Source organism: Urocitellus parryii, chromosome 4, assembly GCF_045843805.1.
Source record: "Urocitellus parryii isolate mUroPar1 chromosome 4, mUroPar1.hap1, whole genome shotgun sequence".
Lineage (NCBI taxonomy): Eukaryota > Metazoa > Chordata > Mammalia > Rodentia > Sciuridae > Urocitellus > Urocitellus parryii.
This window is the reverse complement of record NC_135534.1, coordinates 46833270-46840139: the sequence shown is the minus strand read 5'-3', so window position 1 is coordinate 46840139 and position 6870 is coordinate 46833270. Positions and strand designations below refer to the sequence as shown.

Here is a 6870-nt window from a genome sequence, read left to right as displayed (position 1 = left end):
AATTGGCGTGAACATACTTTATATACAGAGATACAAAAAATGGTGCTCTGTATGTGTAATAAGGATTGTAATGCATTCTACTGTCGTCGTGTGTCGCGACCCCTCGCCGTCAAGGGAAACACGACACAGGATTCTTCTTTCAGCAGTTTACTCAGGACCTTTGAATCATGATGAGAAAACAGGAACAAGAGAGCGAGCTGTCGGTCTGCCCTAGCTTAAGTACCCAGCCCCGCCAATGAATTAGCACCATGCGGGGAAGTCTAGTAGGTACAGCGCAGCGGAAGCAGGCCAGAGTCCAGCCCCACAGCCTTACAAGGAGTTGTTTACTTCTAACAACTCTAACTGCTAACGAAGCGGAAGCAGAGACCAGCGCCATATTCAGGTTGCGGTCGCTGGCTCCCAACAGTCATGTATTTAAAAAAATAAAATCAATAAAAAAAGATTTAAAAAAATCGTAAAATACCTAGGATAGAGCCTGACACATAGTAAATTCACATATCCTTTTCAAATCCTTGACACACATATATACTTAATCCATTTTTTTTAGTATCATGCCTTTGAAGTTTAAAACAGAATCTCTGCTATCATACAAATCTGCTAATATGGGGCTGGGGTTGTGGCTCAGTGGTAGAGCACTCGCCTAGCACGTGCGAGGCCCTGGGTTCATCCTCAGCACCACATAAAAATAAATAAATAAAATAAATGTATTGTGTCCAACTACAACTAAAAAAATCAATATTTAAAAAAATCTGCTAACATAATTGGGATAATAATCTGCTATCATTATGACCTTAGATTAAGGTTTTTCACAACTCTTGTCAGGAAAGCCAAGGGCCACTCATCCTTGTAAAAGGGAACTTTCCCAGGCTACAAATGGAACTTTGCCATTTTCTCTAAAGAAATGTTCTTGGAAAAAAAAAAAAAAAAGAAAGAAATGTTCTTGGGGGATCTAGGCCTACACACTGTTGCTGTCTTTCTTCTTCCTCTTCCTCTTCTTTTCCCCTTCTCTTCCCTTTTCTTCACTTTCTCCTCCTTTTCTTTCTCTTCCTCTTCCTTTTTCTTTTTCTCCTCCTACTTCTTCTCAGTGCTGGGTATTGAATTCAAGGCCTCACACATGCTAGGCAAGGGCTCTACCACTGAGCTACATCCCCAGCCTGCTACCTTTTTTTCTTTCTTTTGGCATTGGGGATTGAACCCAGGGGCACTTTACCACTAAGTTACATCCCCAGTCTTTTTTCTTTTTTTACTTTGAGACAATATCTCACTAAGTTGCTGAAGTTCTTGCTATATTGTTGAGGCTGGCCTTAAACTAGATCCTCCTTCCTCAGCCTCCCAGGTCACTGGGACACTGGACCACTGAGCCACATCCCCATCCCTATTTTGTATTTTATTTAGAGACAGGGTCTCACTGAGTTGCTTAGTGCATTGCTTTTGCTGAGGCTATCTTCCTCCTGTCTCCTGCCTGCTGGGATTACAGACCTGCACCACAGTGCCCGACATCTGCTATCTTTTTTGATCATAGTATCTCACATTAACCAAAAATAAATAAATAAATAAATAAGCCTTTGTATTCTCTTACTAACACAGGGAAAAGGCAATCAGACACTGTAGAACTTCCATACTTTAAAAAATATATATACAAGCCTTCACAAATTTGCATGTCATTTTTGTGCAGAGGTCATGCTAATCTTCTCTGTATTGTTCCAGTTTTGGTATATGTGCTTCTGAAATGAGCACAAACTTCCATACTTTTATGGAAGTGCATTTTCTGGGCTGACAAGATCATACTGTCCTCCAACTTACCTAACTCCTGGGATGGCTTCCAAGTTTGGGTTCCAGGAGTTGCATAAGACCATATGCTTTGAGTGACTACTCAGAGTTTTCAGAGATTTGAGTTTTGGGATTTCTAGAAGATTTAGCAGCTACCAGGTGATTCTTAGAAGGTTTTACTCTTATCATTGGCCAATGTACCTAATGCTGTGACTATAATCAGGGAAGGACTCCATGCCTGGGCGACTCAGGGACTATGTAGAAGTCTATGTTTGCTCTTAGCTTGCCTCTTTCCTTGCCAGATGGATATGATGGCATTACAAATAGAAAACACTGAAATGGAGGTGAGGAAGGGTATCAGACATTGCAGATAAATCAATCTACTCAACCCAAGAGATCACTGGAGGATCTCTTCCTATGTTTAGGTAACAGGAGGTTGAGGAAGAGACAGGAGAAAAGGTCAGGGAGGAAGAAAGAAGTTGAGAATGTTCTAATAAGGAAGCTAAGGGAGGAAAGAGTGCCAACCGGGGCCTGCCCAACAGCATCACATTCTGTCAAGAGGCCAAGAAGGATAAAGAATACCTAAGGCAGATTTGATAAAGTGAGAAGTTACCAAGAGGAACACAGAGAAGGGCTTGGTGATAAGCAAATCAAGAAAGACTTTCTGCAAAGGAAAGAATTCAGTCTTGACAAATGTAAAGAATATAATTGATAAAAGAAAAAGGAAAAAGAGAATCTTAGGAAAAAGGATAGGTTTAGAGAAAAAGAAGGAAGACTGAGCAAACCTGACATATTAAAATTCAAGATTTTACTGCAGGGCTGGGGTTGTAGCTCAGTGGTAGAATGCTTGCCTCCCATAGGTGAGGTACTTAGCACTACATAAAAAAAAAAATTAAATAAATAAAAAATAAAGGTTGAATTCTTTAAAAAAAGATTTTATAGCAGAGGAACGTGCTTAGGACAATACAATGAACCTGGGGAGGGAGGTGGCAGCTTTTAGGAAGTCTTCATGGTTCTCTGAAGAGTTTGTTCTGCTATATAGATATGTTGTGGTGTGAACTGATGAATAAATCAGTAAGAGTGTAAGTTATAGGTTATAGATTAGTAAAAAATTATATTATAGATTATAGATATAAGATTTTGATAAGTGAGATAAGACGATTATAAAGCAGGAACTGTCACAGAGGGGCCTAAGACTCCATTTTGCTGCCTTCTATAAAAAACTGTTACAAGAGCTGTTTCTGAGAAACTGAAATGAAAGCTGTTTTCTTATTTAAAAAATTGTTTTTCTATACTTTGTACTCAGGATGCAGTGGTGGTCGTGGTGAGCTACATCCTGTGTTTGAATGCCCTTGTGGGTCTACATGACTTTGAAGTAGATTCTTTCCCCGCCAACCCCAAATTCAGATGCGACTGTCTAGCACCTGCTTGAACCTGGGACTGTGGTCAACTGAACTGCAAAGCTAATGCTTTTTTAGCTTCTGTTTATCGCTTGCTGACTGAAAAACTCCAGTCCTGCCTGGAGCCCACAGGCCCCACTTATTAATGTTTTAATTTCTGTGATTGCCTAGCTTATATGATGATAAACAAGTCACTGTGGTTTTTATGCTCATATTCTCCTTGGATGGACCAGGAAGCTGCGTGAGTTTCTACAGGTGGGTGACAGTCCCTGGCCAGGTAAATAAAGCTCTCTTTTGATTTGAATTTGGACTTAGAGTGCTTTCTGAAGTGGCTCCCCATAACAGATATTTTGAAGTCACTGTAGAATCCTTTTGAGTTTCTCATTCCAGGGGTGAAATAACTACTGACATAACACAATTAAGGTTTGTAGGCTGGGGGGCGGGGAGGTATGTAAAAAGAGTCAAATCAAATCAGTGTTATAATTCTAAAGGGGCAGCTGTATGTGGTATATAGGAAAAAAATGGTTAAAAAAACCCCTAAATGAACCAAAAAGATTACTGGTGTCTTCAATGGAAAATTAGGCCTTGTCTAATATACTCTTTCAGGTTATCTTGCTTCCACAAACACCTTATAAAAGATTCCCCTTACACTGCCTTTGTGGAGTCTAGATTGCCTATGATTTGGTGCTACCAGATTCATGAATGGTAACTGCTCAAATAAACTTTTAAAAAAATTAATTTAAATGTTTACCTTTTTACAACACACCATAGGCATATAAGAGAGGATCAGTGATAGCTACAAACCAATTGAAGACTCTATCCCAGTTCACCTAAGGGCTGATGCTGATACTTTCTTTTGCTTTCTAAATTTTATTGGGGAAAATAAAAGTTAACTACAGAAGGGTTCTGAAAAATGCAACAAATACTTAGGATTAAAAATGTAACATTTTGTTATCTTTTCTTCAAATCGATTATCAATAATTCCTTTTTATATATACTTGCATATATGCAATTTTACTTAAGCATATATTGTTATATCATATGGAATTAATATAAATATTTCAGAAATTGTATGCTTTAAGGAAAGTCTCTGGAGATTTGTTAGTATCCTTGCTGTCCATAATATCTTACCCATAGGGGTAGGCCAGGGGAGGCATGATAAAGATTAATGCCATCATAAAAAAATCTAAAGGAGTGAAGCACTTGGGTTGTGGCTCAGTAATAGAGTACTTGCCTAGCATGTGTGAGGCACTGGGTTTGATCCCCAACACCAATAAAAACAAACAAATAAAATAAAGGTATTGTGTCTATCTACAACTAAAAAAAAAAAAAAAAATCGAAAGGACTCAGGGTTGGTGGATTCTATCACATCTGTTTAATGCCACAGACTGGTCCCTGTAGAAACTTGGACCTGTTGCTGTGTTCAGAGATTCATCTCCATGTTTATGCAAAGGTCCTACATCACTCAGGCATTCCTCAGCCAATGACTGAGTACATCAAGGATTCTAAGATAGGCCCCTTCCTGAGGTACTAGTGCTCCTCTTACAGAGACTATCTGATGGCATGGCCAGTGTTCCTTCGAACTGCAGGCCAGTCTAAGACCTACATCCAATCTTCCTTCCTTCCTTCTCTCCTTCATTTGGGGTCAGTTTTACATTGTAATCTGATAGTGCTTTCAGGCTTCCCAAGCTCTTTTCTTGTTTTCACTCTCATAGATATTTTATTTAATAAATTCCCTGCATGTTTAACCTTACCTTGATATTTGCATTTTGGAGGATCCCAAAAACTAACCATCTATTCATCCACATATGTAAAACTATGAGTTTATATTGATTGCTTAAATTCCAACCCCATACCACAGAGTTTATTCTAGGCTTTTTCCTTTCCACATTTTTACTCATTGAGGAATCTAGAAATGATTCAGGTATTTATTTTCTCTGTCTTAGAATATAAAAAAAGGTAGTTTCAGAATTATTAACTTGTTTCATGACAAAACAACAAAACAAAAACAAGCCAACCAACAAGAGTTTAATGTTTGTTCATAATTCTTTTAATCTTTAGTCCAAGTTTACATATGTCAAAATATTATGTTCAAGTTACTTGACTTGGTTCTTTTATCCTTGAATGTGGCCATATTCTGTGGTTTGATCTAGTTCATCATTTCAGTTAAGGGGTAATTCCAAAGCCAAGGAAAATGTCAAACCATTCCATAGCCCAAACTGGAGTTCATATTTAAGATTAGACCTGCTAAGTCAGACCAAGCATTATCAAGTAAGTTCAGATCAGAAACCAGCTCACAGTCCCGTCAGAATCCCAGTCAAAATTCTTTTAACACAATGTGGCATCTAGGGTTTATTGACCCAGACAACTATGCTTGAACTCAACTAAGAGACTGGCCCAACACAGAACATAATTATGTGTCATTCCAGCTTGACATAGAACTAAACTACTTCAGACTAACCTAGATCAGAAGCAAAACCTGGCTTAGTATGGCCCAGAGCCCAGAATATGCTAGCTCAACTCACTCATTAATTTATTTATCATGCATTTATTGTAGGCCGACTGTGGTCCAGGCACTGTGGTAGATGCTAAGGCTTATTTGGACATGAGAGGATTTCCTAGAAGTTTGTACCTGTTTTGTAGTCAACACTTCCAGACTATTGTCATCAAATAACCTCGCATAGACATTTTCTCATGACATATTCTGCTCCATTCCTTTATTATATAATACCATGTCCCATTACAATCCCACCACATAACCTTTTGACCTCGTAGATTTCTGTATCTGCTTATGACCATTTATTAAATGTTCTTAGATTGCCAGGATTTAGGAGACACAAAAATACTGCTTTTAAATAACTCATAATCTTTAATCCTATCAAGGAGACTGATTAAAAACAATTTTGAAACCCCTATTCTAGTATGATGAATCTTATAATAAAGATTTCTTCAAAGTTCTGTTGGAGCCTAATGGAAAAATTTTTTTCATAATGTCAAGAGGGTGTGGTTGGGAAAGAGATTTCTCTATTTATTTTTTATTTTTTGGGGGTACTAGGGTTTGAACCCAGTGGTGCTTAACCTCTGAGCCACATTCCCAGCCCTTTTTATTTTTTACTTTGAGACAGGGTCTCACTAAGATGCTTAGGGTCTTACTATGGCTGGCTTTGAATTTGTGATCCTCCTGCCTCAGCCTCCTGAGCCACTGGGATTACAGGCATGCACCACCACACCCAGCACCACTATTTTTTTGAAGAGGGACTAAGACTTTAGTGAAACAGAAGGACATTCTAAGAAAAGAAGTAGTCCAAGTCAAGGCATGTAGGCAGTTAGGGAATGCTTGGTGATGTTTATGGATCCTTTGGTAGGGGCAGCAAAAGGTAGGAGTCAAGGGCTGTCAGAGGCTTATCAGAAATACACCTCCATCTTCTTAGGGTCATGGCTGGACCAAAGAATTAAATTGTCAAAATTCGATGTTTTAGTTGTTGATGGACCTTTATTTTATTTATATGCAGTGCTGAGAATTGAACCCAGTGCCTCACACATACTAGGCAAGTGCTCTACCACTGAGCTATAACCCTCAGCCCAACATAAGACAAATTAACAGGAGAAAAGCATGCAAATTTATTTAAACAAGTTTTACATGTCATGGAAGCCTTCTTCAGAAAGTGGAGACTCAAAGAAGCAGTTACAGTCAATCACT

The 6870-nt window shown here is 38.6% G+C and overlaps 1 non-coding gene across 1 annotated transcript; it reads right to left on the bottom strand.

Moving 5' to 3' along the window:
• Window positions 1-1630: 1630 nt before the first annotated feature.
• Window positions 1631-1737, bottom strand: LOC113189971 (U6 spliceosomal RNA). The gene has a single exon (XR_003301715.1). It is a non-coding gene; the product is annotated as a U6 spliceosomal RNA (small nuclear RNA).
• Window positions 1738-6870: the final 5133 nt, after the last annotated feature.